This window comes from Physeter macrocephalus, chromosome 4 (genome assembly GCF_002837175.3).
Source record: "Physeter macrocephalus isolate SW-GA chromosome 4, ASM283717v5, whole genome shotgun sequence".
Taxonomy (NCBI): Eukaryota; Metazoa; Chordata; class Mammalia; order Artiodactyla; family Physeteridae; genus Physeter; species Physeter macrocephalus.
This window is the reverse complement of record NC_041217.1, coordinates 53,448,252-53,461,854: the sequence shown is the minus strand read 5'-3', so window position 1 is coordinate 53,461,854 and position 13,603 is coordinate 53,448,252. Positions and strand designations below refer to the sequence as shown.

The window sequence follows — 13,603 nt, the reverse complement described above, 5'->3', positions numbered from 1 at the left end:
GGATCCCACATGCCGCGGAGCGGCTGGGCCCGTGGGCCGTGGCCGCTGGGCCTGCGCGTCCGGAGCCTGTGCTCCGCAACGGGAGAGGCCGCGGCAGGGGGAGGCCCGTATACCGCAAAAAAATAAATAAGTAAAAATAAAAAGATAAAAAGAATGATAAGAGAAGGAAACAGAAAATCCACCGACAAAGTCAATTTCTGTGTCCCAAATTATTTTCTTTCACTGCACCATCCCTTCCTCCCACTCTTTTTTAGTGCTGAGCATTATTCCTGGGAAGAACTTTTGTATTTTCTAGGAGCCCATATGCTCTTACTACTTATCTCCCACCTGAAGCTATAATGTTCCATTCCAAGCATCGTAATCATTTTCACAGCAACTAAATGTGATTTTACACACAGCAGATTATGACTTCTGTGGAGAGTGAGCAATGTAAAATTATTAACCCCTTAGGACAGGGACCTCATTTTGCACTAATCTCCTTAGCAACCAACGTAAGACAGAAAAATGGACAGCATAAATGGATTGAGGATAATACAGCATCCAATTTAATAATCTGTTCTAAATGCCTCCAGAACATAATCTCAATGAGAAATTATAGCTGACATGAAACAGTACTGAGCAAATTTCCCCGGAACAGGTGGCACTCATGTGGTGAAAGGACATAAGAATGTGTACCATAAAAATGAGGATTGGGTCCATCGAAGATGAAGTCTTGCCTGACAGTGGTGGACCAGTTGGCCAGGAGGATTCCTAGAGAGACAGCATCACAAGATGGATGACAGGGTTCTCAGTCAGTTAAGTCTGAATGAGTTGATTCTAATTTATGTCTAGTTTCCTTGTGTTTTGAGCAGGAGGAGCTATACAACACATAGAACTAGATCTGTGAGTTAACACTTATAGCCTCTGTGTAATTAACAGCAATAAGAGTAACCCAAGGGTCTTTATTTCTTGCCCAAAGACCTGTAACATGCATGACAGTTGAATACCGTGTTTTTAGTTCACTGTTGCTACTTCAAGGAAGAGGGTTTTATCAATAAGAGGAAAGTCAGTCTAGATAGGACAACTATTTTTTTATACCTGCCGTGTATAAGACACAGGCAGCTACTGTAATGGGCTCCATCGTATTTGATCATGTCTGAGATTTGTGCTACTTTTTTATATATGACTTACATAGAAAAGAAAGCTGTTGGAATTGGTGGCTAAAAGTTGCTCAGAAATAAAATGTTTCCCTCTGAAGCGACAGTAATTTTGGAATCCTCTCTGTAAATGATTGACCAAGTCAGACAACCTTCTTCATAAAATGCAATGAAATTGAATTTTGGTTTAATCATAGATATGGTTATAGGGTGGGATTTGAAAGCATCCTCTGCACCTTGAATAGAAGGCGATCATTGAAAAAATTACTAACAATTTATAGGAATCCAGACATCGTAGAACCCTTCTATCACCCCATTCAATTATTATTATTGTGATTTTCTACTCAGCAAGTGTATGGGCTTGAAAAAATCATCTAATAAACATTTATTAGTAGCTGCTGGATGCCTGATAGCAGAAAATTAGAAGGAACCCGATGCACTCACTTTAATTAATTGGTGTAATCAGGAGTGGTATGCAACATCAAGGGTGAAAATTGCTAACTTAAACTGTGGCTTTGTGGCTCAAATGAGTTTTTGCAGTCTCGAAGTTTTTTTTTTCCTCCTTGAATATTTAGAGTTTCTATGTTTTCCTTTCCCATCTAGCTGAAAAATTTTCCTTCTTTTTGGAGGGTGGGAGGGTGTTCAATTAAAACTCTTTTTATGGAGTAACAGGTTCTAAATTGCCAGTTATTCTGCAGGAGAGTTGGGAGTTTAATCCCTGAGTTTTCTCAGTTCATTCAAAAGACCAATAAAGAGAGGAAAAGCATCAGGAGATGTAATGGAAATAACACAATACATGTTATTCTCCTTTTAACAATAAGTAGTACAGATTGGAAATATAAGTATCAACCCTCTGCCTAGAAGAATCTTCTGTTTTTCCTGGCTAAATTTGCTCATTCCTTAGGGCTCTGCTTAGACATCATTTCCTCTAGAAAACCTCCCCAAACTGCCCCCCTCTACCCACAATCCTACTTCCAACTCTGTTAGGTTTCCTTACCCCGTCTTAGTACTTAACACACTCTGTTTTGGCATTGTCTTTATATTGTCTCTATTCTCTTTTACTGTGTCTTGTCACCTTTATATCTCCAGCTTGAATACAGAGCCTGGCATTCATTTAGGTGCTCAATAAAACCTGTATCGAATGAGTGAATGAGTGAATGGAAATAATGTCTGTCTCACCGAGGTGGTGGGCTCTTCCATATGTCATTCATTTCTGCATCCCCAGTGCTCCTTGGTGTATCAGTTATCTATTGCTGCACAACAAACTGCTCCAAAACTTAGTGACTTAAAATGACAGTCATTTATTTCATCGTGATTCTGGGCTCAGCTGGGTAGCTCTGCTTTTAGCTGAGCTCCCTTCTGTGTCTGTGTTCAGCTTCCAGGTCAGCTGGGGGCTTGTGATCTTATATCTTCCAAAAGGCCAACCTGGGCTCGTTCAAGAGGCAACTGGGCAGGGTTCCAAGAGAGTGAGACGAAGTGTGCATGGTTTCTAGAGGCCTGAACTGGTATGGTGCCACTTCTGCTGTATTTTATTGGCTAAAGAAACCACAAGTCCAGTATAGATTTAAGGGGAGGGGAAATAGATTTCACATTTTAATGGCAGTGGTGGGAAGAGCTGCAAAGTCTCACTATAGTGGGTCAGGGATACAGGGAAGAGAATAATTGAAGACAAAAATGTCTTCAATTATTTTTGCAAGCAACCTACCACACTTGGCAGAAAGTAAGTGTTCAAAAAAAAATGGTTGAATTGAATTAAATCTGAAGAATATTAGATTTAGCCAAATCGGGAAAATCTTTCAAAGAAGAAAACGTTTTTCTTTGGTTCCGTTCCACATCGCTTTTGTCATTCTTCTTCCTCTCCCGATGGCTCTACTCCACTGTTACAAGTCCTCAGGCCTTGTGTTGCCCGTCAGTGCCCAAGTCCTCCTAGTCAATTGACAGATTATTTGTTGGGCCCCTATGGTCCTCTTGAGCACCTAGTATAAGCCAGACTCTATACTAGGAATACAGCAGTGAGCAAGTGAAACATAATTTGTCCTGTAGTGGTGAAGATATTTGAGTAGAAATTACAAGTGTGATTAGTTACAAAGACATGTAGGATTGAAGAGACCAGATAACAACTGACCTGTTGGAGACATGACGTTTAAGGTGAGCCTGAAGGGGTCAGTTGGAGATGGCTGACCTGGGAGCATTTACAGACAGAGAAGGCGATGTGGAGAGCGGAGGGGGGCTGGGGAAGGGGAGGAGGACAGAAGGGCTGGAGCCCTGGGGCGAGGGCGGGAGGGTGTGGAGAGCCCAGTCTCCCAAGCTCGAAGGCCCTAAAGGCTCTTTCCCAAGAGATAGGAGAAGCTGTTGAAGGGTTTTAAACAGGGGAGAGATAGGACCCAGTTCACTTAAAAAAAAAAACTCTTCCTGGGCTGCATAGAGAATAGATTAGAGGAATGCAAGACTGGATACAAAACCTACTCCCTTCTCCACCATTCAAACGCCATACCCAGCATGCCCTTGGGAAGAAAGCACAAGGACTAAACCGAATCCTCACTAGTTACAATCATCTTGTCAGTAGTGTTTGTTCAAATACATCTTTTTTTTAAAAATATTTATTTACCTATTTGGCTGCACTGGGTCTTAGTTGCGGGATCTTTAGTTAGTGCGGATTCTTTAGTTGTGGCATGCGGGATCTAGTTCCCTGACCAGGGATCCAACCCAGGCCCCCTGCACAGGGAGTCTTAACCACTGGACCAACAGGGAAGTCCCTCGAATACATCTTTAATGTGCACTTTTAGAGTCATCCTGAACCCAGGGCTCCACAGTGACTTCTCAGCCTGGGGGTACTGGAAGTGAGGGGACATGGAAGGGTGGGGGAAGGGGGCTGTCACCCTCGCTGCCTGCTGGCAGAGGGGCTGGGTGCCTTACTGTGGCTGCATAAGTCCTCAAACAGGTTGAAGAGGCTGATCCGCCTGCCTTTTTTTTTAACCCTTTTATTGAGGGTCATTTTTTAAACTTTGCAATGTGTCAGAACCTTTTGCTACCTTAGGGCATGTGGTTTTCAGGGCGAAGTGGATGTTGCTTGTGTGGGCGTGTCTCTAAGCCCCGCTTCACCAGCTTTGCTGTGCTCTGGGAGTAGCTGACAGACCTTTGTCCATGCAGTGAACCAAGTGTGTCTTGCAAGCAGATTCCCCTTTCCAGCTCCATTCAGTCCTCGGTGGGTCACAGAAGCAGTGTGTTAACCAGCTAGCTTCTGCCTGATGAGACACTGATGGCCCCTCTCTGGCCAACAGTTCATTCACCAGGTGGCCTGAGTGCCACTCCTGTCTTGTCCCCGCTCCTGAATTTCAACATTTGGAGTTTTCTTTAAAGCCCATGATTTCTGCTTATCTGTCATGTTCAATATCGGATTACTTAGAGAATGGAGTTATTATCTTTAATGTTTAATAACTGTGCCACAAAGATAATATAATGAAATCCAAGAAATGTAATTTAGAGAGGTTTTCAACTCAGACCTTACGTGTGTGTGTGTGTGTTTTACAAGATGTTGGGGGTAGGAGTTTATTAATTTATTTATTATTTTTGCTGTGTTGGGTCTTCGTTTCTGTGCGAGGGCTTTCTCCAGTTGTGGTGAGCGGGGGCCACTCTTCATCACGGTGCGCGGGCCTCTCACTATCGCGGCCTCTCTTGTTGTGGAGCACAGGCTCCAGACGCGCAGGCTCAGTAGTTGTGGCTCACGGGCCTAGCTGCTCCGCGGCATGTGGGATCTTCCCAGTCCAGGGCTCAAACCTGTGTCCCCTGCATTGGCAGGCAGATTCTCAACCACTGCACCACCAGGGAAGCCCTGTGTGTGTGTTTTTAATCTTTCTGAATCCTGTCCTCAGGGCTAAGCAAAACCTTGTTTTCTCTGCCTTCTGCTTGTGCTGTCCCTTTCATTTCGTTCTTGTTTTTGCTTGGCGAGGTCCTGATGGTCTGGGTCATGCTTCCTGAGTGTGGGGAGCTGGAGTGGGAGGTGATGGCAGAAGCGGAGCGTTGTGGCACTGGGGTCTTTGCTCTGGCTGCAAATGAACTGTGTGCACACGTCTCCTGGGTGATTTTTACTGATTCTTCCAAGCCTGAGCGGCTTCGGGGGCTTTCCAGACAGAACTTAGCTTCACAGCAGATGGATGGCTCTTAGCAGTGAAAAGATTCTTGGGGTAAAAGCGTGGCAATGAATAAGGAAGATTTCTTTCTTTTTATTTTTCTGCTTAGGAACATGCTTAAAATTGAATTTAATCATTCGGATCTGTCTTCTCGGAAGAAGCATCACTATGAGTGATAGTCTTTGAATTTGCAAGTTAAAACTCTGATATCCCACAGGCAGAGTCCCCTTGAGAAAGAAGGCAGTTAGACTGTTTTAGGTTCTTCCTTTAAGGAATATAGACCATAATGGTGGCCCTGTTTTGTATCCTGAGGGGCTGTGGACAGGAAGTCTATGACAAGGTTCACAGAACATTTAGAGCTTTCTCAGAGAAAGAAGCCGTAGAAATGTAAGGCGGTACAGCTGTGTTGGAAACCTCCCACAATCTCCAGGCTCTCGTTTCACTCTCAGTCATAAAGAGAGAGGATCTGTAACAAACTCCCGTCGCCCCTTACTCTGTTCTCAAGGAAAGAACCGAAGGATCAGAGTCTAACTATACACGAGGATCCTTCCAACAATTAATCCGCATGGTCTACCTCTTACATACTTGAAAGAGTAGGGTTACTCCCCTCTCAAATTTTCCTTTTTCTGAATTGCTTCATATATCATGAGCTGACTTGTCTTCTTAAGGAGTCGGAGTTAACAAGGCTACCCTTGAACAGCATAAAACTGAACCAGGTACATAGCAGGCATTTGCTTTTTCATCTAAATGATTTGCTTTTTCATCTAGATCATCTAATGATTTCTCTTTCAGGTCTATTTATGTTGGGAATAGAGAGAGGAGATGAGGAAAAGGGTTGAAACTAGTTCTTAAAGGAAATGTTCTTAAGAAAGCCAGGTTTGAGTTCTGTGGATATTCCAGTTTTTGACTGCTCTGATGTTTTCTTAAATATATCCTGGTCTCCTTCAACTCGTGGGGAAAGATGGCAGAGAGAGCCCAAAGTAGAATGTCACACCCATTGAGACATAAATAATGAAGCATAGATGTATTAAAAATCTTTATTGGGAATGCAGGGAAATTATTCCTTTTCAGACATTAGATACAACTCCATATATTCCAGGGAGATGTTTATACACACCATTGGTTTAACATTTTAACTGAATTAATTAGACACTTCAACAAATGGTCAATTTAGTTAGCTTCCTAATTGATTCTTAACAAAACCGAACCAGTCAGCTGCTTGAACCAACTGGTCATTTGTGTGATATAGACACAGGCCTAGAGTAACAAGGTAAGTGGCTATGGTCAAACTTAAGGAAGAGTCAGAGAACTTGAACCATGGAGACAGACCAACATCTCCTGAAATAATAAAATGAAATCATAATCCCCACTCCTCCAGGTCTCATCTGACTTCACATTAAGTGGTATTTTCAATCCATGTTGAAAAGCACATGAAAAGATGTCGACACATTTGGATGAGTGACAGGCCATAAAGGAGGTAATGAGAGTGAACTTTCCGGAGGCAATTTGGACATTAGAGATGATGATGCTATTTAGTATTTTCTTAAGTCCTTTTTGGAAACATTATTTTCAGGGACTTGAAGTAATTGAAAGAGAGATGTCCATTAAATATGTTTAGAAAAAATTTTCTGTCTAGTTTTGAGTATATGGATTTGCCTGAGAGACTTTTTTTTGGACTTTATTCAGAGACTGGAATGGGTGGATTTGCTTTGACTTGATGGCTTTGGGATATAAGGAGACCTGAATGAGTGTGAAGATGTTTTGGGAATTTACGTTTGCCTAAGACAGCTCTGGTTCAGACTTGAACTTGTGGAGACTTCTCTGCCTTTCCATTACTCATCTTTGTACCCCTAGTATCTAGCCTAATGTTGATCATAAGGCATCCAATAAATCTTCAGGTTTGGTTGTTTGCCAGTCTATAGCCCTTGAGTTGAATGAATAAATTGAATTGGGCTCAATTTGCTGTTAAGACCTGTGGCTTTGGGGAAGGAAGCTTTAGGGTCCTAGAAGTTTTGATGTGTTGTCATTTTTTTTTCTTTATGGACTGAAAAATTTACCCTAAGCTCAGAGAACAAGGAGGGTAGGTGTTGTACATGGTGTCCCCCCTTTAGGAGAAAGTGAGGAGTGTCCATGCTGCTGACTGAAGTTCTGTGCTGAAGAACCATCTTTGTAGTTGACATCCTGAGTCTCCATATTACAGGCTAGTGCCGTTTAATCCCAGAGGCAAGCAGAACAGTCAGAGGTGTGGGTAATAATCCAAGTGGGGATGATAAGGGCCCAAAAGGCGATGCAGTCAGGAAGTGCGTCTGGATCTGTCCGATGTGCACCAGGGTTAGCCCTGTGGACTTCTGATTGAAGGACCTTCCCGTAGCCTCTAGACTCGTGAGCCTCTGCTGGCGCAAGTCTTGATGGGATGCCTATAATGTGAGGTCAGGAACAGAGCCCTTGGTTAGCAAAGTCCACCTTATGTTTCCCTGTCCAGCTACTGGTTTTCACTTCCCCACCTTTGCTATCTCTATGTCACTTGCCCAGAATTCCATCCCCTCTTCTCCTGGAAATTCACCCCTATCGCTTTCCTCAAGGGCCCAGTCAAAACTCAGCTCTTCCAACATTCTTTTTACGGCCTCGCCTCGGTACCGTGTAATTTTGTACTTATTCTGCATGTACCTTGTAAGTGTTCTTTAGTCACTTCATTTATGTTTTGACTTCTTAGCACACTTAAGAGTGTTTGTACGCCCAAGCAAGTAGAACTGACCTATGCACACTGAATTGTATGAACCACCTTACATTAATATTCAGTTTGGCGGGGGGGACAGTTATTATTATTTCCATTTCCAGATGATGAAACTGAAGCTCAGAGAGGTCCGATGACTTAACCAAGGTCACACAGTCAGCGGCAGAGTGGGATTTTAATCCTAGTCTTCTGACTCCATGGGCGGTATCCTTGCCACAGCTGCTCACTGCCTCTTAGCTTGATGGAGCAAATAAATTCTGCCTTCAGAAAAGTAGAGTCACAGGTTTTTTAAAAACGGAAGCCTTCCTTAGCAGAAATATCCTTCTGAACAGTATGTCTTTTTCTAAAAAAAATAATTTGACTTAGAGTAAAAGGGTAGGCTCAGCCTTCAGAAAAAGGTGTTCTCCAGGTTTGCTTGTTCCTTTGTGAAGTATTTGTCAAGGGCCTGTCCTGTTCTAGGCATCGTGCTGGCTGACGGGAATGGGAACAGTGTCAGATGAGGACATGGTTCCTGCCCCTCCCAATCTCACAGCCTAGTGGCTGGGAGGTGGGACACCAAGATGGCTAATCTCCCGTGTGCTTGTGAACCTGGAACATTGATGCCTAATGTTCCAACTGATCGGCAGATTTGACCTTCATTCACCACAAGTGAGCTTATATTATACAAAAAGTCGTTTCCAGAGTGCTTTGCTGGCTGAATGGATAAACAAATACCTACAATGGAATATTATTCAGTGTTAAAAATCATGAAAATTTGATACATGCTACAGCATATAGCATGAACCTTGAAGACATTATGCTAAATGAAATGTCAGACACAAAAGGACAAATATTATATGGTTCCACTTATATGATAGGCAAATTCATAGAGAGAGAAAGTAGAATAGAGGTTGCCAGGGGCCAGGAAGAGGGCAATGGGGAGTTATTGTTTAATGGGTGCAGAGGTTCAATTTGGGATGATGAAAATGTTCTGAAGATGTATAGTGTTGATGGTTGCAAAACAATATGGATGTACAATCAATGCCATTGATTTGTATACCTAAAAATGGTTAAATTCGTAAAGTTCATGTTAATTATATTTTACCACACACAAAAGTTAATTTTCCAGAATATTGTCAGCTATACTTGTAAACATGTTTAAGACAAGAGGAAAATGGAACTGGTTATGGCACAGTCTTGGGAAAGCAGAGGAGACTGTACGTCACCAACTGGTTTTCAGAGTGCAGAAAGCATCGGATGGACAGCCTTCTTGTGATACAGGAGCTGCTTTGCTAGTATTCAGCTCTGGCGAGGGCAGCAACTCTGGACCAGGATCTGGGTGATTCTTTCACAGTTGATTGGGTAATGAGAAGAGCTGGTCTCAGAGAAACGAGAACATGTGTATTGGAAGGCTGCCTTTGCCTAATGTTCCACATGATCCAGGAGGCCAGATGGCATTTTATGTGGTTTTTCACAACTGTGATTTTGGATTGATTACCAAACCTGTTTGTGTTCCTAACCCAGCTCCCTGCCTCCTGCCTGGCTTTTAGCTTAACCCGCACTCTCAGAGCTGGGTTTGAATAGTTGCATTATTTTTTTCTTTTCCTTACTACTGTTGCATCGGTGCCAGCCTCTACTACCCAGAGTCTAGCGTGGTAAATAAAATCCTTTTTCCAACAGGTCTGATCGAATGAATGCCTTTCACTTTGCATTTATGTTCAATTCTGGATTTATTTTTTTCTAGTGTGGATCATCTGCTTGATGTGTTATGAGAGGACAAGTTCTGATCCCATGTTGACTTTTCCTTACCCGGTTGGCTTCCCATCATCAGACGGTGTTTTCATAGGAAAGGCAAATTTATTTTATGTTTAATGTAAGAAAAACATAATACAATCATGAAAGTAATAAAAGTTAATATTTGAATTTTCAAAACACTTTTCACATAAATAATCTCTTTCAATCCTGACAGCAGTCCCGAGGAGTTGAGCAGGTGTTCTCCACTTCATATGAGGAAACTGAGGCACAGAGACGTTAAGTGGTATGCCCAAGACTGCCCAGCTAATATGGGTTACAGCTGGATCTGGAGATTATAGCTTCTGGGTCTACATCCAGAATTCTTTCCACCATCCCACTCTACCTACTGGAAAAGAAAATCCAATTTAGTGTAAATAATTTCGGCATTAGCCACCATTTCGAGCTACTTACCAGGTCATTGTTGTCCTTTATTAAATAAGTCATAGTGACTTTTTAAACTTTGCAAAATCCTCTCTCATGCTCTTTGTTCTCTAGTAACTCTTGGGACAACGGTCTGCACTTGACCCACTTTAACAGACTGGCAAAGTGAGTCAGAAAGTAAGCAGCGTGGGAGGAGAGAGCCTGAGATAGGGGACTGGGCTCCTGATAGAGGACCTGCTTTGCCTCTGAAACTGGGTTCCCGTTTCCCTGTCAAGGAAACTGAGGATATCAGACATTGCAAAATCTACTTCTGTGAAGCCTTCTGGAGATTTCTAGTAGTTTTGGGGAAAACACTGTGTCCTGCTGCCCAGCTGAAATTCTGGTGTGGCTTGAGGAGGGAGTGTATCTTCTTCATTCTTCTGCTTCTGGCACTCTGCCAGTGCTTGATGCAACAGGAACTCAGTTAACTGTGTGTCGAGTAGAGCCTCGGAAGATACCAGTTTCTTCTTGTGAGGCGTTACGATACATGGATTTGCTCAGTGAAAATTCATTTTGTTAAGATTTCAGACATAGCTCATTCATGACTTCTTCTCCCTCTACTTTTAAAGGAGGTTTTTCATGTCTTTAGTTCAAGTGCCTCCTAAAACACGACCATCATCCTTGCATTGGTAGAGGCACAGATGAATTAAAATCTCGTTGAAATGACAGTGAACTGTGATGGCTATACTGTGAGCCCCCTCCCCTGGTTTCTCTGGGCCCTCCTTCCTCCCCGCTCCTGAACTGTGCAGGAGGTGAGGCCGGGGCTTCTGGCCACAGTGCTCTGGGTTATTACAGTGATATATCTTAGAACTGAGCTTGAGCAGGGATCTTCCTGTTTCCTGCTGGAATTGATTTTCTGTCCAACTTTCATTTCCTATTGTGCATTCCTTTGGGGTCAGAGCAGCTTTGTCAGACAAAAGCAGGGATTTCTCCTCTGGAGATGTTCCTGGATTCTCTTCAGCTGTGTGTTTATATAAATGGACAGCCAGGCAGTGCAATAAAGTGGCTGCCCAGCCAAATTCTGGCTGTACTACCTGGTTGGGTTCCGGGGGTTGGAACTCAATAGTGTTCTAGGACTTGGCCTGGAGTCCCAGGTCGTCCTGTCCTTGCCCTGTATCTTAACGTTGTAGGCTTTTATTCTCTGAAACCTGTATCAGAGAGCTCTTCAGAAGAGAGGAAATGTTATATTGCTGTTATCATTTCAAATGTTTACTGGTTAAATGAATCTGGTTCAAAGCTTAACAGCCTATTGGCTGTTAAGCTGAATCGGATCTCAAAGAAATCCCTGACGAAGCCTTTTGCCTTCCACTGCCTGATTACTTACTAATCAGTGTTAAGATGGCAGCCTCCAGAGTATTCAACAGTTGTCAAGATGTGTGAAAACGGAATCCTTAGCACCATAAGATGCTAAGTAGAATCAACCCAGTTGTTTCACTTTGTGTCCTTAGTATCCACTTCTTTGTTGCTCTATCCCACCCCCATGGTCTCTGCAAGTGTTCTAGGGTGTTTTAATCAGCTGGAATAGCACTGTCGTTAAAGTACCATTTTATTAACTTTACCAAAGATGAAGAATTTTGTTTGATCTGTGATTGTGACTTCCATCAGTACGTCTTCAAGCAATCATTTTCCATCATATTTCTTAGATTTATGCTTAGTATACTACATCAGTCCATTTGCTACTTCACCATCAAGGCCCTGTTTGTTGATGTGTAATCATAGCAACAGGATTATATCTGTCAGCATGTTATTATCAGTAGTAGTCAGAAAAAATCTAATATAAATTTACTGTAATGCCATAAAGGGTGCCAGCCTTTTGGGCCTAAATAATCTCTTGTTGGGAGAGAAAGCTGGTGATGTGGTAAAGGATTTGAAGGACTTGTTTTGGAATTATTTCTAAAACATGATGGTTGATAGTACACAAACATGTCCAAATGAATTGAGTCATATGAAAGCATCCAGTTTTATTCAGCCGTAAATTGGACGTTGTATTCTCTGGATATAGGATTGAAGGAAGGTGGCTCCATAAATTCAGCAGCAAGGGAGGTAATAGTGAGCTTATGGCTCTAATCCCCACCCTTTTTATGTGTCACACAAGCAGCAAGAAACACTGAGGATTTTCCCAGTATATCAGGGAATTGTGGTTATTTCTTCCAGAACATGAAGAACTATATGGTTATAGAGATAGGGAATGGGCATCTGCACGGTGTTTAAGAAAACTAGAATAAACCAAGAGATTTGAGTTCTATTCTCAGTTCTGCTTCTAACACGTTCAGGGACCTTTAGCAGCTCTTTACCTTGCCAGACCTAAACTTCCTTATCTGTGAAAAGATATTGTCAGACTAAATATCCCTGAAGATCCTTTTCAGCTCTGACTTTGAACTCAATATATCAACTCCCTTCATTTATTTAGTCAATCTTAGCAGAATTAATTTGGGTTTGTTACTTGTTTGCATCTGGGTAATTACTGCTTGCACACCTGAAGAATAGAGTAGTGGTGGTTTCCGATGTTAATTTAAGGTGCAGAGAAGGAAACATGAACCGCCCCCCACCCCAAACTAAAACTAGAAGCAACTTCTCTTTTAGAGCAAGTGCTGATGGAATATACATAAAGGCACTGTAGCCAGGCTGGGCCCTTCTGCCCCCTTCGAGTTCTGAGGCTTCAGAGTGGTTCCTGGCTCTTGTACCGTGAAATGACATCCTGTCCGGCTTTGTGACAAGATGTGAAGGGGGAGGAAGTGTGAGGCTGTGAAGACACTCCTACAGGTGCCGGCTTCACCACAGAGCAAATGTGATGCTTCTCAAGTTAATGACTTGGTTGAAAAGCTGTTCAGCTCCGTAGACTACCCCTTTCAAATGAGGGTCCCTGGGGAAGTTCACAGAGGAGCAGGTCACCTTACACCAAAGAAAAATTTAAAACTTTCCAGTTGCAGCAGTATAAACCAGCCACATACGCAGGGAGCAAAATTGGCACTGGCTTTTGGGGAAAGGAAAAGCACTAATAACAAATAAGTCTGATGGGGTTTTGGAAGGATTTCAGTCTCATTCTTTTGTGATGCCAGAGAGGTAGGTTTTGATCTATTCCCTCTGGGCGTGATGGAGGCTGATAGCACAGTATCCCTGCCTCCTCCCTGATCAATCCAGGTACTAAACAAGACCAGAGAAAGGCTCAAGAATTGATGGCAAAACTGATGAGGAGTCAGGAGGATGTTTTATTCAGGAAGGTATATCTGACTACTGGTACAAAATGGAGTTGGTATCGTTTTATTTTTTATTTTTACTTTTTAAAAACATCTTTATTGGAGTATAATTGCTTTACAATGTTGTGTTAGTTTCTGCTGTATAACAAAGTGAATCAGCTATATGTATACATAATCCCCATATCCCCTCCCTCTTGCTTCTCCCTCCCACCC

At 42.6% G+C, this 13,603-nt stretch overlaps 1 protein-coding gene and 1 long non-coding RNA gene across 3 annotated transcripts in view; both read left to right on the top strand.

The window, feature by feature from the left end:
• Positions 1-10,152, top strand: part of LOC114486156 (uncharacterized) — a 12,367-nt gene extending 2,215 nt beyond the window's left edge. The window contains exons 2-3 of the long non-coding RNA XR_003679441.2: positions 9,724-9,852; positions 9,949-10,152. This is a non-coding gene — a long non-coding RNA (uncharacterized lncRNA). The remainder of the gene's footprint in view (positions 1-9,723; positions 9,853-9,948) is intronic.
• Positions 1-13,603, top strand: part of KIF26B (kinesin family member 26B) — a 499,837-nt gene that overhangs the window by 120,582 nt on the left and 365,652 nt on the right. The gene's annotated exons all lie outside the window — the stretch shown is intronic.